This window comes from Cololabis saira, chromosome 13, assembly GCF_033807715.1.
Source record: "Cololabis saira isolate AMF1-May2022 chromosome 13, fColSai1.1, whole genome shotgun sequence".
NCBI classification, from domain to species: Eukaryota; Metazoa; Chordata; class Actinopteri; order Beloniformes; family Belonidae; genus Cololabis; species Cololabis saira.
The window spans coordinates 31,917,207-31,935,402 of NC_084599.1; positions in this window are offsets into that span (position 1 = coordinate 31,917,207).

Consider the following 18,196-nt stretch of genomic DNA (forward strand, 5'->3'; position numbering starts at 1 on the left):
CTTACTTTGGTGCAGCCCTCCCCGATCCTGAGCAAGCACAAGGCAACAGTGGAGATGGGAAAAAATGTATTAACAGGGCTTAAAACCTCCAGCTGTACCAGACTCACGGAGGGAGGCTATCTGCCGCCACTGGTTCGGGGTCTGGGAGGATAGGAAAGGGAAACACAACAAACATAGAGAGATTAGTCCAGTGACATCTACGTATGAGGCACAAAGGATAAAAAACAATGTCAGTTGTGGTAATAATAACAGAGAACACAGTGAGGAAGATAGCTCAGTGTATAACAGCAGGTCTCCCAGCAGTTTAGGCATATAATACCATAACTAAAGGGGTAGTTCAGGGCACCCGAGTGAGCTCTGTCTGTAAGTTCTATTACCAAAAAAAGGGGGGAAAGTTTTGAGCCTAATCTTAAAGGTAAAGAGGGTGTCTGCATCCTGAGCAGAAACTGGAAGCTGGTTTCACAAAAGAGGAGTCTGATAACTGAACGGTCCAGCTACCATTCCATTTTCCGAAACTCTAGGAAGCACAGGTAAGCCTGCAGTCTGAGAGTGAAGCGATCTATTTAGATAACATACAACTATGAGTCCTAGAAGGTAAGAAAGGTAAGAAACTTGGCCACTAAGAAGTCACGATCCAGTGTTCTCAGAGTGCCAGTCTCAATCCCTGATAAATTATGAGGATATCTAATGTAAAACATGTGCCAAATCAAAATACATGAATGAATTTGACTTCTATACCAAATTGGGTGGGACCTGGGTTGGCAATGACTCCCACTGGCATTTTTTTTTACCGAAAGTTTCCAGTAAAAGTTATGCTACTTATGGTCCCGGGAAAATGCAGGAGATATGGTAAGATGGAAACAGATGAGCAGCTTTAGCAACCCAAGAGGAAGAGGAAGATGAAAAACTCTTTAGCACTTCTAGAAACTTGTGTTTTTGTTTGGATGAAAGGACAAATCCTGGCCAAAAATGAATCAAGAGTTCCTCAAAGTAGTATTAGATGCCACACTAATGCTATCCAAATTAACTAAATGCCTAAACATTCACACTTTTGAAGTGCTCAGGTCCAAAGACAGAGTGTTAACAGGTTGTAAGTAGTAGCAGGACATTAGTAGTCATCCAGCTTTTTCCTTCTTCAATAAGACGTGTTTTCTATTCCAACTAATTTATTTTTTTTTTTTTTTTTTTTTTTTTTTTTTTTTTTTTTTTTTTTTTTTTTTTTTTTTTTTTTTTTTTTTTACCTTGTCTGCACACATATTATTGATTGATACCATGACGGTAGAAACCAAAAGTGTATATATGTGCATTATTACTATATGTAATATATACATATATATACGCACACATATGCGTACACATACATAAATATACACATACAAACCCAGTGTTTTTTTTTTTTTTTTTTTTTTTTTTTTTTTTTTTTTTTGGGGGGGGGAGGGGGTGGGGGGGGGGGGGTGACGACATCCACTGCCAATCCAGGAAGCAGGAACACACGGAGACACACGTCAAGCACTGGAAATCTGCAACAAAAAACCACAAACAAAGCACGAAACCGGCACGGAGCCAACCAAAACACGAACAGCAATCGACCTAAATCTTGAGATCTGATCGCAGTCTGAGCTAAGCTATCGCTACCGCTACCTAAACCCAAAAACTAGAGAGCCAGCATGCAGGTGAACAAGCCAGTGTGTATGTCTAGGTGTGTGTGTGTGTGTATGTATATGATCATGCGTGTGTGTGTGTGTGTGTGTGTGTGTGTGTGTGTGTGTGTGTGTGTGTGCATGTGACTAAATGACTATATGTGTGTATGTGTGTGTGTGTGTGTGTGTGTGTGTGTGTGTGTGTGTGTGTGTGTGTGTGTGTGTGTGTGTGTGTGTGTGTGTGTAATAAACCAAACAAAGCTCCACCTGAAGTGTATCTATAGTGGGGGAGGGGGGGGAGCGACCCCGCCACCCGCGAGACCAGAGGCCGACAAGGAAGAGCCCGGAACCCAGGCCACCGGCAAACCCCACAGAGGGGAGAAGTAGGAGGGAGGCAACCCACCGCCTGCGAGGCCCCCCCCCCGCCCGGCGGCGGCCGAGGGGGCCCGCGGGCGGGGCCCCCACGGCGCGGAAAGAAGCAGCCAGGGATCCCGCGGCGGCGGACCGCGACCCAGGCAATCCCCGGCCACCCGGTCCGGGCCGGACACGCGGCCAGGAGGCCCTCACCCTTCAGGCCAACGACCCCCACCCGGCAGGGGGCCAGCCTGCCCGGAGAGACAGAGCCGCCCCGGCCGCCGACGGGGCAGGCGCACCCGTCCCCCACGAAAGTGGCCCTCCAAGACCAGAGGGGCGCCCCGCCGTAGAGGCAGCGGGGGGGACCGGAGACGGGCCCGGAGAGAGGGAACCCCCCAACAAGGCGACACCCGCGCAGGCCCGACAACGGAGGGCCCCAGACCCAGGCATCCCATTCATTCATCCATTCGCCTATCCGATACCTATACTAATAATAATATAATATACTATACATAATAATAATAATAATAATACTAATAATAATAATAATAATAATAACCATCTTTGTATAATATAATATTGATAAATTATTAAGTTTTTGATGTCCTGCCAATGGAGGCTCAAATCCTCCATGGCAGGACCCTTCCATACCGCATTCTCACCGACACAGACATACAATCACGCACCGTTTCCCCCTCCCCGGGGGGGTCCAGCACCGCCAGAAGGCACCCCAGGCTGCACGGCGGGCCCCGCCAGGCCCGGGTAACCCGACCCACCCGTCCGAGGCCCAGGCCGGTGAGGGAACGCGGGTGATGTGGGACCCCCTCCCGCCCCTTGTGTTGAGTGCATGTGATTAATGCCATAAAAACAGGGAGGAGGGAGGGCCAAGCATCGATTGACACCGACCCCCCCCCCTCCCGAACTACGTGTCCTTGTCAAGTGTATTTATAAAGTGTTGAATGTGCAGTGTCTAATTTGCTGTTAAAACCGTGAGGCGGGGAGTGCCGGGCCACGCGGGACAGTGCCCCCCACGACCCGGACCCCCCGCCTTTCGCCTATGTGCGTATGAATCGTGTAGGGGGGGCAAGAGGGGGAGCGGAGGCCGAAGCCAGGAGGCAGGACCAGCAAAGCTGGCCCTGATAAGACACCCGCGTCCCCCCACCGGCCATCCAGTAGACGGGGGCCGGCCCCCCGAGCCGGGCCAGGGCCCCACCGTACCTCCACGGGCGCCCCCGGAGCCGCCGGAGCCCCCAGACGGAGGGGGAAACGGTCCAACATCCTCCCATTCATACTGACAACATAAGACATAGATACCTGGGAATGGCGCCACCCCGCCGCCGCGCCCGCCCGTGCACCCCCCGGTCAGGGGAGGCCCGATCTCCGGACCCGGCCCCACCCCCCCCCGAGGCCACCCCGGCGGACACCCCAAGGGTCACGGAGTCCCCACATCCGCAGGGGCACTCGGCCCCCGCCCAGCGACGGAGGACCAAGGCATCAATGCCCCCCCAGCGCAGACAGCCACCCCCCACCCAGGCAGGACCGGGCCCTCCGGGTGGGACCCCCACGTCCACGGCCCAGCCCCCCCCAGGAGGCCCGGAGACGCCCAAGCCACCGCCCCCCGCCCGAGCCCTCCCCAGCCACCCCCCCCACCGCCATGAGGTACCCCCCCCACAGGCCCCCAAGGCCCCCACCGGCCAGGGACAGGACCCCGCGGCCCCACCCACCGCCCCCCAGGGGCCACCAGAGGCCCGCGCCCCAGACCCCCCAAGCCGACCCCCAACCCCAAGGGCTACGAGATCACCCCCCCCCCGCCCCCACTAGGTAACGAGGCCAACAATCGGGGACCACAGAGAGTGCAATTCAGCCGAGTGTTGTTCAGTGGAGGCAGACATTATCTCACTACTAATATGATCTGATAAAAGATTCCTAAAATGGTTAATACATAAACTGGATTTTTGTTTCCAATTTACTAGAATGGTTTTCTTTGCGATACATAAGGCAGTGAGAACCCGGTGTGTCCAATTAGGATCTATTTGAGTGTCTCCCAGGTGACCTAATATACACACCGTGGGGCACACTGGGATTCTGTGGTCGATCCATGTGGATAAATCCTCACAAATCTCCTTCCAGAACCTCTGTACCGGTGTACAGAACCATAAAGCATGCATATAATTATCTGGGGTGTTCTCTGTGCACTGTGAACAGATATTAGAGGTGACAAAGCCCATCTGGAACATCCTTTGTCCAGTATAATGTATTCTATGAAGAACTTTATACTGTATAAGTTGTAAGTTTGGGTTTTTAGTCATAGTAAACGTATTTAAGCATATTTGTGACCAAGAAAGCTGGTCGGTATTCAGAGAGAGATCCGCCTCCCACTTGGAGATCGGGAGAGAGACTGACTCGTCCAGTTTAGACACTAACCTGTAAAGTTTTGATAACAACTTTAAATTGCTTAGATTTAATAAATCTATTATCTTAGCGGGAAGTTGTAAGTCTAATTGTCTAATTTTGTATGTTTTATTTATTATGGCCTTGAGTTGTTGATACTCTAAAAATTTACTCCTGCTAACTCCGTATTGAACCATAAGTGTATTGAAAGGTACAAACTGTCCTCCTACAATTACGTGCTGTAAATACCGTATTCCTTGATCTCTCCATTGAACGAAGTTAACCATCTTTTTATCATTTTTCACGATGTCTGGGTTGTTCCATATGGGTGTACGGTCACATGGAAAAAGTGAAATTTTAGCTACTTTAAGAAATTCCCACCAAGCTGATAAAGTTGTGCTAATATTAGTGCTTTTGAAACATTGATGACGTTTGATACTTTGACTAATAAATGGTAACTCTGAGATTTCTAGTTCGTTGCAAAACACTTGCTCTGAGTCCAGCCATTGACTATCTAAAGGATGATCCTTTGACCATTTTACAATATACTGTAATTTATTGGCAAGGAAGTAATACTGAAAATTAGGTAGCTCTAAACCTCCATATTCTTTAGATTTCTGCAATGTCTTTAAACTAATGCGTGGAGTTTTATTTTTCCACAGAAATTTTGAAACACCTGAGTCCAGCGATTTAAACCAGGAGGTAGGGGGTTTGAATGGTATCATTGAGAAAAAATAATTTACTTTTGGTAAAACCATCATTTTAATGGTGGCTATTCTACCCATGAGTGAAATGGGGAGAGAGCTCCATCTAGCAAGATCATCTTCTATTTTCTTTATAAGCTGAACATAATTTAATTTTATTAACTCTGACAGCCTAGGGGAGATGTTTATGCCTAAATATCTAATGTTCCCTGATTGTAATTGAGTATTGGATATATTCCTAAAATTGCAGTTCACGCACAAAACGGTGGATTTAGACCAATTAATAGAATAATCAGACAGAGATGAAAATCCCTCTATAAGTGCAATTGTCTGTGATAGTGAAGATCGTGAGTTCTGGAGGAAGAGGAGTACGTCATCCGCATAAAGACTTATTTTGTGCTCTACTATTTTGCATTGTATACCTTTAATATTTTGATTTTGTCTAATAGCTGCTGCTAAAGGTTCGATAAATATTGCAAATAATGAGGGAGATAGAGGGCAACCCTGTCTAGTGCCTCTTTGCAAGGTAAAACTTGTAGAGATTTGATCATTTGTCCTTACACGTGCCTTGGGAGAGCTGTATAATATTTTTACCCAGTCAATGAAAGATTCACCAAATCCAAATTTATGTAAGGTTGCCAATAGAAACTTCCAATTTACCTTATCGAATGCTTTTTCCGCGTCTAAGGATATAATAGTAGTTTCCTGTTTATTGATACTGGAATAATCTATAATATTTAATAATCTGCGAATATTAGTAGAGGAATGTCTACCTTTAATAAAGCCTGTTTGATCCGGATGTATAATAGAAGGGGTGACTCTTTTCAGACGTTCAGTAAGGGCCTTGCTAATTATTTTAAGGTCTACATTTATTAATGAAATTGGGCGGTAGCTCGATGGGAGCAAGGGATCTTTATCCGGTTTTAATAAAAGACTAATATTAGCAGAGTTCATATTTAAGGGTAAGCTTTTATTTTCCCTAATATTTAGAATCATTTTATAAAATGTTGGTGCTAATATGCTCCAGAATTCCTTATAAAATTCAGCTGGGAAACCGTCTGGGCCCGGAGCTTTATTATTGGGCATATGTTGAAGAGCTTCATGGAGTTCTCCTATTGAGAGTGGTGAATCTAAATTCGTAACCTGTTCCTGATGTAACTTTGGCAGGTTAATTTCTCCAAGAAACTCATTAATGGATTGATCAGATGGTTCAATTTGTGACGAGTATAATTTGTAGTAAAAGTCTCTAAAGATTGAATTTATTAAACAGGGATCATGTGTAACTTCCCCTGTCTGGTCCTTAATAGATGTTATGGTTGTTTTTTCTTTGTTTATTTTTAATTGATTGGCTAAATATTTTCCTGATCTGTTAGCATGTGCAAAGTTTTCCAGGCGAAGCCTTTGTACTAGAAACTGCGTTTTTGCGTCAATTATTTTATTTAATTCTATTTTAGTTTTCCTTATTTTGCTAAGGATACGTTCATCTGCAGAAGTCTGGAAGGCCTCCTCTAGCGTCTTTATTTCACCTTCTAATTCTTTTGTTTTTAAGTTGTCTTTTCTTTTTTTATTTGACGAAAAGGAAATTATTTTGCCTCGCATTACTGCTTTCCCAGCTTCCCATAGAACGCTTGCTGATATTTCCGGCTGGTCGTTAATTTGCAAAAAAATGTCCCATTCTTTCTTAAAAAAGTTAGTAAAGTCAGGGTCTTTGAGTAATGATGTATTAAATCTCCAAACTTTGGAGGATGATACGCTCCCCCTCTTCCCCAGAGTGAAAGAAACAGGTGCGTGATCGCTAATATTGATTGGGTGTATTTGTGATTCTGAGATATCTCTCATCAGAGAGCTACTGACTAGAAAATAATCTAACCTAGAGTATGAGTGATGAACGGCTGAGAAAAAAGTGTAGTTCCTAAGGGTTGGGTGTAAAGAGCGCCATGTATCGCAAAGACCCAGATCATTCATGTATTGCTTAACAATACTTGCTGACTGCCAACTCCTGTGTCCGCCTGCATTACTGAGCCTGTCCACTCCAGGGTCCAGAACCATGTTGAAGTCTCCTCCGATGATGACTGTGTTGTCTAGGTGAGCAGAAAGTGAGGTGAAAAAAGAGTGAAAAAACGAGGAGTCATCAACATTTGGACCATATACATTAGAAATACATAAATTCAAGCTTTGAATTTGCAAGACTAAAATTAAATATCTACCCTCTGAGTCAATGTGTGTGTCCTTTACAGTGAAATTTACTCTTTTATTAATGAGAATTGCTACCCCTCTTTGTCTGGAGTTGTAACAGGCGGAATAAGCGTGCGGAAATTCTGGCGTGGCCAATGCATCTGCTGAAGCTTTAACTAAGTGTGTTTCTTGTAGTAAAACAATGTCTGCTTGCAGAGTTTGAATTTGATTAAGAAGTTTTAATCTCTTTACTGTGTTCCCGGCCCCGTTTACGTTCCAGGTGACGAACTTTAATTTATCCATAATCCAATCACTGAAAATAACATTATATGTAAATGGTAATGTTGCAGGAGTTGGATGTGTGTGTGCCATGTTAATCTAAATGTATGTTTGTACCAATTAACCAACCGGAAAGTGCAGCAGAGTGAGACATGGAGGGAAAGAGGAAAAAAGGAGTGTGACAATTGGGGTGGGGTGAGGGGGAGGGAAATAATTCTAACCATAATTAAAAGAAAAAAGAAAACAGAAAAAGAGATAGAGAAGAGGGGGAAAAGAGAAGAAAAAAAAAGAAACGATCACCGATGTGTGACTGTAACTCACTGAGACTAGCAGATCAAAAATTATAAATACCTTAATATGTGCCGAAAATGTTTATGAAACTTTATCTGATCTAATCACCCAGTGTTTATAAAGCTATCTCTCTAACTAATTATCAAGTGTTTATAAAGCTATATCTGATCTAGTCACCATTTAGTGAGAGAGAAAGAGAAAGGAAAAAAAGGCAAATTGTACTTATCTCTCAGAAGAGCCACGGCGTGATGTTGGGGTTCCGGTAAAGCTCCCCGTTCACGTACAGCCGGTCCACGGTGATGACAGCCCGACATCCCTCCGAAATGAGCCTCCTCCGGACCGGGAAGAGGACTCGGCGACGGTCCAGGATCTCCCGGGGGAACTGGTCGTTCACGGAGAACGGCAGTCCGCGCAGCTGTGGCCCCTGTCTCCGAACCTGCTCTTTCTGCTTAAAGTGTTCAAACTTGGCAACAATGGGTCTGGGTCTCTGGGCTTCCGATCTTCTTCCTCCAAGGCGATGGACGCGGTGAAACGTGATGGAATTCGCCATGTCTTCGGGAAGCTTCAGGTGGTTGCGGATGAAATCATGGACAGCTGCTTCCGGGTCTTCATCAGGTTTTTCTGGGATCCCAGAGAATACTAAATTGTCCCGCATGCTTCTGCTTTGAAGGTCTAAATTTGCCTCTTTCATGGTCTTATTGTCCCTTTTAAGCTGGCTCATCCCCTCTGTCAGAGATTTTACCGACTCCTTTAAATCCCGGTTTTCAGCCGCGAGCGACTCCACCTGCCGTTGGCTGTATTCCAGGGAGGTCTGGAGCGCTTGTATCTCCCTGTGCAAGACCTCCAGGAGGGACAGACGGTTCTCAAAGCCACTTAGCCGGGCGTCGATGGACAGCAGGGCGTCTGTAGTGGTGTTACCTGGGGGGGAGACGGCTCCAGGTGATTTCTCGTCCCGGGATCTTTTTGACGATGAGGCGTTCGGGGTAGCTGCGTCTTTTTTCCCCATTACAATTCGATTGTAACTTTCTTCCATATACTCCTGCAGGGACTCTATGGTTTCTTCCTGATCCAGATTATTTATATCTATGTAACCTCTCTGTTGAATAAGTTTTCACTTACTGTACAATTTACTATTTGTTTGATAACCAAAAGTATATTTTTCAGCTCGACATTGAATGCTGCTGCTGTCTCTGTAACCTCGTGCTCCTACCACATCTCGCGAGAACTCCCCATATTCCAACTAATTTAATGTTCACACCTGTTTGTATAGATAAACATCATCTGCGTAGCAGTGAATGTTTATGACATATGGCTAATTAAGTAAAGTTTTTGAGTTTGTTCCCGTTTTATTTTGAAAGCCTGTGTCCTTGTGTTTTAGTTCTGTTTTGACTTCCTTTGTTCCCATCTGCCCTGATTGTTTGCACCTGTGTCTCGTCAAGTCCTGTGAGTACATCTTGTCTTTGCCTTCCTTCCTGCTGGTCAGTACTGTTTCTTGCTGTGGTTACCGTTTTGTTTCTATGGTTTGCATCACATTTATAGTCTGTTCCTGGTTCTGTCTAGTTTGGGGTTTTTGTTTGTATTTTTTGGTATTCCTAGTTATGCAGCGCTTTTAGTTAAAGGAGCATGAGGCTCCTTTTAAGAAATGAGACTCTCTAGCGCCACCCTTCACCACAACGGTCGTTGGGGGTACTGCAGCCAACAGCGAAGCCGGTGTCGGTGCTTTTTTTCCCCACCTGCTTTTTTTTACCGGCTCCCCGTACGTGATGACGTTTCGTTTTGTGAAAACTGATGATTAATAAATGTAATAAAGCAGATCGATAATTTAAAATGTCTATTAAGATCAAAATATTTAACTGCTTACTGCTATGCAGCAAGCAAAAGATCGTTTACCCTATACTGTATTTAATAGGCTATTATTGTTCTCAGCTCACTGATGAATCTCCAATTGTCTAATGAAAATAGTCCCTAATAAATATTTTAACTCTAATATTTTTTTTAGCCTATGTCAGTAAGATCACTGATAATTCTGATAATTCCTTGTATATGTTTCTTCTCCCTTTTACCTCCACTATGATCTGCTGCTTCTGACTAAAATACCATTGCGGGGAAAAAATGCACACTTCCGGGGAAAATATTGCAGCCCGATACAATCTGGTACCCACATCGGCACGGGAGAACGGGGAGAACGCACATGCAGCGTCATGTGACGTCACATCCGCAGCCCAGCGCGGGAAATTCGGGACCGAATTGCAGCACATTTTGCAGCACACAGCCTGTTCAAGGCAAAGGAAAGATACACTAGAAGGCTCATTCTTTTGGGTTTGGAACGCTTCATCTGACATTATTACTAGAAAACTTAAAATGTATACAGATTTTTTTCATAAATCTTGCCACAATCCGGCCTCAAGCTCCTTTAAATACATACCTTGATTTTGGAACTCTTGCTGCCTCAGTCATGACAGGAACAGTCTGGTTGGGATGGAGTTGAATGTACTATTCACACTGGACTAAAATGACCTCTGGACCTGCAGTAATTCTAAAAGTACACCCCAATATCTGTATTTAGTTCAGGCCATTGGATAAGCGAAGTCTGTGTTTTACCATATTTTACAGACATTCATCCCGGAAGTCATTCATTAAACAAATCTATTGATTAACATTAAATGTTAACATCGAGTTAAAAGCATCAGTCACTTGAGTTAGATTTCAGTGACTAGTACTACACATCACATTTTGACAAGTGACATAAATTGCAAAATGGTATATCAACCTAAGTTTTAAATTGCCATGGGCAATGCATTAAGCTTAACGGTTAAAGGAACAGAAGCTTTTGCTGAAGCCCTGAGGGTTTTGCGCTGTCAGAGAGGCTTTGAGCTTGATGAAAGATAAAAAGTTTCTTCGTGCGTGATGCAGCCACACGTTTCATCATCTTGTCATTCTTCTGGCCTTGATTCATAAATCTCCGTGTGAAGCTTAATGTTATCTGTATGTTTATCATCTAAAAATATATAGTCATTACATTATGGTGGATATAGGCTGAAGTTGTAATTTATCAAACTATGTATCGCAGTTGCCAAAGTTGGTCAGGAAAATGGCGGAAAAGGTGACGAAAGGATTTCAACTGGCACGTAACCAAATTACTGACATGTACAGTCAAATCTACGACGGAGTATTAGGGCCAAACTAAGACAAAAAAAATTGGAAATTACAAGAATAAAGTCGTAAAATTACGAGAATAAAGTCGTAATGTTGCGAGAATAAAGTCGTAATAGAATAAAGTCATAATATTACGAGAATAAAGTCGTAACATTACGAGAATAAAGTCGTAATGTTGTGAGAATAAAGTCGTAAAATTACGAGAATAAAGTCGTAACATTACGAGAATAAAGTCGTAATATTATGAGAATATAATTTATGAGAACTCTAACAGGAATAGCTTCTTCTCCCTGTGTTAAAATCAGGAATATTGAGCATTTTGTGAAGTTATATTTATATATTTATAATATATTACGACTTTATTCTCGTAATATTATGACTTTATTCTCGTAATTTTACGACTTTATTCTCGTAATATTATGACTTTATTCTCGTAATATTATGACTTTATTCTCGTAATTTTACGACTTTATTCTCGTAATATTATGACTTTATTCTCGTAATTTTACGACTTTATTCTCGTAATATTATGACTTTTTCTCGTAATTTTACGACTTTATTCTCGTAATATTATGACTTTATTCTCGTAATATTATGACTTTATTCTCGTAATTTTACGACTTTATTCTCGTAATATAATGACTTTATTCTCGTAATTTTACGACTTTATTCTCGTAATATTATGACTTTATTCTCGTAATTTTACGACTTTATTCTCGTAATATTATGACTTTTTCTCGTAATTTTACGACTTTATTCTCATTACATTATGACTATATTCTCCTTTTTTTGTTTTTTTGTTTGGCCCTAATACTCCGTCGTACAAATCAGACGTCCTCCTTGATTAGTAGAAATTACCGCAGGTCCCAGTAAGTTCAGACTCCTGCGAATGGAATTTAAATATTTTGATGGAGCTATCGATACTGCCAGCTCAGAAAGGTCTACAGGACAGAAAATCTGATTTAACAGTCTGTTCCATACAGTGACATACCAAAGAGGAGTGATGAGGGTGCCATAAATTTTCTCTCTAACAGAAACAATGTTATTTGTGCAGAAGCTCATGAAGACATCACCACTGACAGTTCACATGCCTCAACAGAGACATGAGTCCTACTCAGCCTTGCAACAGTGCTGGAAAGAAACCTGGGGCTGTTCTTAGTTCTCTCAATGTTGAATAATAAGCAATTCTAGCTTTTAAAGAGCTTGCTTGTATGTTAGATGTTTCTCTATCCATACTGGGATTCTTCAGAATTTGTGTAACTCCTTTCCACTTTGAGCAAACAATCTTGTGGTGTTATTGTTCACTGCGTTTTGTTTTCTTTCCCTAACTTGTCTTTGCAGCAAAACATGCACCAAAAACAGTTGGCCAGGGTTTCCAATCAAGAACATAATTAGGAAGGAACATAATTCACTTATCCTCTTGGTTGTTCAGTTTAGTGGCAGTAAGACAAAAGCATAACATCCTGCAGGGGATGTTCACGATTGACTTTGGAGTGTAGAGATATTGCTCTCTCAGTGTATGTTTTGAGATTGTTGTTCTGCTGCTGAAGTCCTGAGATTTTAATTCACATCTATCTTTAAAGTTTACCCAGGCCAGAGCAAAGAGATATTCTCCACCAGACAAAAACACTTTGTCACGGAGGGAGTTTGGAGAAGATAGCTCTGGCTGTTGGAAGGTGATAGAGAGGCTGTGAGTTGGATAACTGATTTTTACAGCTGCAGTGAGTAAAAACTGAAAAAAAAACTCTATAGCTTAAGGCTACTAGCCAAACAAGTTCCAATCCTGTCAGCTTGGGGGAAAAAACCTGAGATATGAGATCAAATCACCAAAACAATGCAGTTGAAGAGGAGAAATGCAGCCTTCTCTAATGAATCTGCTCAGGCTGCAGATGGTCCTCCCAGAATTTGAGTTGAATCCATGGAGTTTTCTTGACAGTCTTTAGTCTCTTTAGTACCAATAAGTTTTGGTTTAAATGCAGCACCATATTAATGATGACAATCTACTGTCCAATCCAACATGTCTATGCACCATGTCACTCAGCAAAATTGCCTTAAATCGGGCTCAAGAACAATGAGTGCCGCGTACTTCAGTGACCTTCCCCGTCTCATGTGGGATGATACAGACTAGGAGATTTGCAGCCTGACTGGAAAGCGCACAAATCTGCAGAAACTGTATCAAAATGCACCAAAACCTCAACAAATATTGAAGTACATTTTCTGGACCCTATGGCACAAATACATAACTTATGATCCAATTATGACCCATTGTAATATTTTTTTAGCTACACAAAAAAGGGGGGAACTCAAATAGTAACTTTATTATATCAAGAATAATAGACTGCATTAATAAACTTGAAAGAGTTCATCCTTGAAGGAAATGTTGAGTAAGACTGAGTAAGGTGAGCTTTGATAAGCCCACCGAGCAAAAATAATCAGATTTCCTGAGTCTAAAATAGCAAAAAGGCTATTAACTAACAGTAAAAGGCAGATTAAAGTGTTCAATGACAATATTCTTCCTTTTCTTCTGCTAACTGCAGGCACTGAGAGAGTTACTCAAACAATATGCTGTGCTAGTAGGTTCCCCCATTTACTGCAAAGAGAGAAGCTGAATGCATGACAAAAGAAATTAAGAATCCAGAGCCGACTTCTTTATCTGAATGACATGACTGGGATTTGTGATCACCGTCATTGAGACTGGCATTCAGCTGTGACAGCTTTGCTAACTTGAGTTGCGACTTAATGCGTTAAAGCCCAGGTTTTGGCCGCAAACAATGTTTGAGTCACGTCCTCCACAAGTGGAAAACTTTGAAACCAATCAGAGGAGGGATTCCTCCCTCTTTCTTTTCTGTTTCCTTCCAAATGTCTTCACTTCTCAGGTCAGACTGAGACAAATAAGATAAGAAAAACTAGCAGCACCATGTAAAAGAGCAAACCAGTGAAGAAAGAACAGGAGATAAAATGCAAAATAGTGAGCATGTACTATGAAAGCATATGGGATTGCGACAAAGAGGATGATTTTCTACAAACATGAGTTGGCTGTATTTCTGTTCTATTATTCCCTGTAGCTCTGGTAAATGTAATGAAAGTTAAAATATTTTTTTTAGATGTATAATTCCAGGTGATATTTCAAAAATGAAGAATTTTATGTAAGGATCTACCACAGTTTTGCAATTCCTGTTCTAAAATGTCAAATGTTTGGGGGAATCTGAGCAGTAAATCTGTTGGAAGGTTGTTTTTTGTACTGAAGGAACCAGTTGCACTGACTAAGGCAGCCAGACTGTAGCATGTCTGGATTCTGTTAAATTATATATATATATATATATGTTTTTTTTCCAGCTTACAGTTGGACGGTGGAGAATAATTTGTGCTTTGACCATCTCATGCATGGTCGTATGAAATCACACCCACATAACCTTGACTGTTTAAGAAAGAAGTCCAATTTTGCATGTTGTTTAGAAGAAAAAGCAATGACTGTTGCAAATCATTAGCTTTTCAATGCATTGATTATTATTGCTCTACACTCCCAAACAGCCAAAAGTCAAATGAATAAACTGTAATCACTGTGAAGAATGTATGCAGAAGTTGAGCATCTTCTGCAGATATATGCTTTCACTGAGATGAACATTGAAATTAATGGGTTCAATAACGGAGTGCAGCACCCACCAGAATCCAGTCAACACTTGATCATTATGTGTGTGATCTAGTAAAAAAACGCATCCATGAGGCCCACCGACACATTGCCCATCACTGTTGCCAGACAGATATCTAGTAAGCTGTTTGACTCCACATCTAAGGTAGGAGGCACAGAGTGGGGTTGCTGTGAGGAAGGGAAATCCACAAAGCAAGCAGGAAATGCTGTGCAAAATTCAACGAAGAAACAACAGCAGAGAAGCAGCAAACTGGAAAAACACTGTGCAACATTGAGCTTGTTTTCTCCCTATAGGTCTATTTTCAAATAAACAAAAGCTGTTTCACACACGGTTTTGCCGCTTCACTTCGTGTGTGTGCACTGATCCAATTATGTCTATCGTTTGGAGTAGTCCGCTCATAACAATCGAGTGTTTACTGCGTTCTGCCCCCTGTGACCCATCAGTCATGTAATGTGAACACTGCGGCGGCTTCAAGACACAAAACAGCGACGTACTGATGCTGAAAGTCATGTACTCTAAAGCTGCCTTTTCTGAGTTTGCTATCTGCTTGCACCAGGGATAGGAGGGATGTCACTATACCACTCTCTACTGCATGCGCCTTGAAGGATGCCTTTGCTCTGTGACGAGCTATAAACAATTCACGCCACTGAAATCGTAAAATGGAACATTTTTCTTAATTTACAGTGGGGCAAAAAGTATTTAATCAGACACCAGTTGTGCAAGTTCTCCCACTTAAAAAGATAAGAGGCCTGTAATTTTCATCACAGGTATATCTCAACTATGAGAGACAAAATCAAAAAAATCCAGAAAATCACATTGTCTGATTTTTAAAGAATGTATTTGCAAATTATAGTGGAAAATAAGTATTTGGTCAATAACAAAAGTTCACATCAATACTTTGTTATATACCCTTTGTTGGCAATGACAGTGGTCAAACGTTTTCTGTAAGTCTTCACAAGGTTTTCAAAGTTATTTTGGCCCGTTCCTCCATGCAGATCTCCTCTAGAGCAGTGATGCTTTGGGGGCTGTCGCTGGGCAACACAGACCTTCAACTCCCTCCAAAGATTTTCTATGGGGTTGAGATCTGGAGACTGGCTAGGCCACTCCAGGACCTTGAAATGTTTCTTACGAAGCCACTCCTTTGTTGCCCGGGCGGTGTGTTTGGGATCATTGTGATGCTGAAAGTCCCAGACACGTTTCATCTTCAATGCCCTTGCTGATGGAAGGTTTTCACTCAAAATCTCACGATACAAGGCCCCATTCATTATTTCCCTTACACGGATCAGTCGTCCTGGTCCTTTTGCAAAAAAACATCCCCAAAGCATGATGTTTCCACCCCCCTGCTTCGCAGTAGGTTTGGTGTTCTTCGGATGCAACTCAGCTTTCTTTCTCCTCCAAACACGACAAGTTGTGTTTCTACCAAAAAGTTCTATTTTATTTTCATCTGACCATATAACATTCTCCGAATCCTCTTCTGCATCATCCAAATGCTCTCTAGCAAACTTCAGACGGGCCTGGACATGTACCGGCTTCAGCAGGGGGAACGTCTGGTGCTGCAGGATCTGAGTCCCTGGTGGCGTAGTGTGTTACTGATGGTAGAGTTTGTTACTTTGGTCCCAGCTCTCTGCAGGTCATTCACTACGTCCCCCGTGTGGTTCTTGGATCTTTACTCACCGTTCTTGTGATAATTTTTACCCCAAGGGGTGAGATCTTGCATGGAGCCCCAGATGGAGGGAGATTATCAGTGTCTTGTATGTCTTCCATTTTCTAATAATTGCTCCCACAGTTGATTTCTTCCCACCAAGCTGCTTAGCTATTGCAGATTCAGTCTTCCCAGCCTGGTGCAGGTCTACAATTTTGTTTCTCACATCCTTTGACAGCTCTTTGGTCTTGGTCATAGTGGAGTTTGGAGTGAGACTGTTTGAGGTTGTGGACAGGTGTCTTTTATACTGATAACCAGTTAAAACAGGTGCCATTAATACAGGTAACAAGTGGAGGACAGAGGAGCCTCTTACAGAAGAAGTTACAGGCAGAAATCTTGCTTGTTTGTAGGTGACCAAATACTTATTTTACCAAGGAATTTACCAATCAATTAATTAAAAATGACAGGCCTCTCTCATGTTTTAAGTGGGAGAACTTGCACAATTGGTGGCTAACTAAATACTTTTTTGCCCCACTGTATGTAACCTTTTTTTTTTTTTTTTAAAGAAAACACTTGAAACCAGAAACCAACCCATGTATTCTTGGAAGTGAAGTGTTCCTAGAATGCCTCCACTATGAGATTTCAGACCCAAGTAGAGCAAAATCCATTAAAGATAGAACTCGGGGGTTCTTGGCAGCAGCATTTTCAGTCAATGTAAGAGAAAACCCCAATGAATCCCCTTCCACGTCTCTCTTCCCTGCTCCGTCTCTCCTCTCTTATGCAACCCCAGGCCAATCACTGTACAAAGTGAACAGCGGCAGCCCCCTCGTATCTGGGCCTGCGCATCAATGCAACATTGCATCTCTCCGCAGCGAACAGAAGAGGAGATTACTTCGTGCTCACATCAAAGGAGGTTTGTCTAACTTGGGTCTAGCATTGTGCTGGTGGAGCGGGTCCTCAGAGCCGCCTTGCCGTTCTTATCTCTCCCCCACAGACTCTCCCTGCTTTCTGCTGCAACACAATTAGCTCCCAGTAACACAGGCGCATGAATGCATGGCTCTGCACGGTCAAATGTGCACACAGACAAACACCAGTTCACATACGGGCACCAGCAAAGACACACAAAACACTGAGAGGGCTTTTTTTGTCTTTTCTTTTTTTTTTGTCTGATATTAGGAGAATTTCTTTCTGCCGATTGAGTCTCCTTCCTCTCCCCGTCAACCTCTGCAAAGAGCTAAACCTGGTTCAGTAAACATTTTAAACGGATTACGTGATTATCCCAGGACAGATGCATGCAAAGGGAACTCAATACGTTTGAATATGATGTCAATTTTATTTTTAAATATCCATCAGTAAAAATCACTGACATGAAACAAGTAAATATGTTTTACCAATAATTATCTGAAAAGACATAAGGCTACAGAAAACCACTTGAAGGACTGGGTTGAAATATATATTTTATTGCTGCAGAGTGGTTTGTAAACATTCATCTGCCTGTACTGTAAGTGATAGCAGTGTGGGCAGAGCTACGCTGGCTTAGCACAAAGGCTCCAAACATGAGTCCTTGTGCAGCCAAAACAAAGAGTTAAAAAAAAAAGAAAGTGCCATGACAATGTGTTTACAGTGCTGGTTCGAATTATGGGTAAATTATGCAAGAAACACAAATGACCTTAAGTTGTATAGTCATGTGTTTTTGTATATCCACAATATAACCCACAGATATTTAATACAAAAGCAACAGAAAAGCTTTTCAGTTGATATAAAGAATACAAATTCAAAATGTTCCCTGATATTTCCCTGTACTTACTCACAGATATTTGGCTGCAGACTTCTGAGAGACAGTTTCTGGCTCTCGCTGTTTCTTGTAGCTATCTAGAAGCTACTTTACATTTTAATGCTGCTATTTTCTGCCAC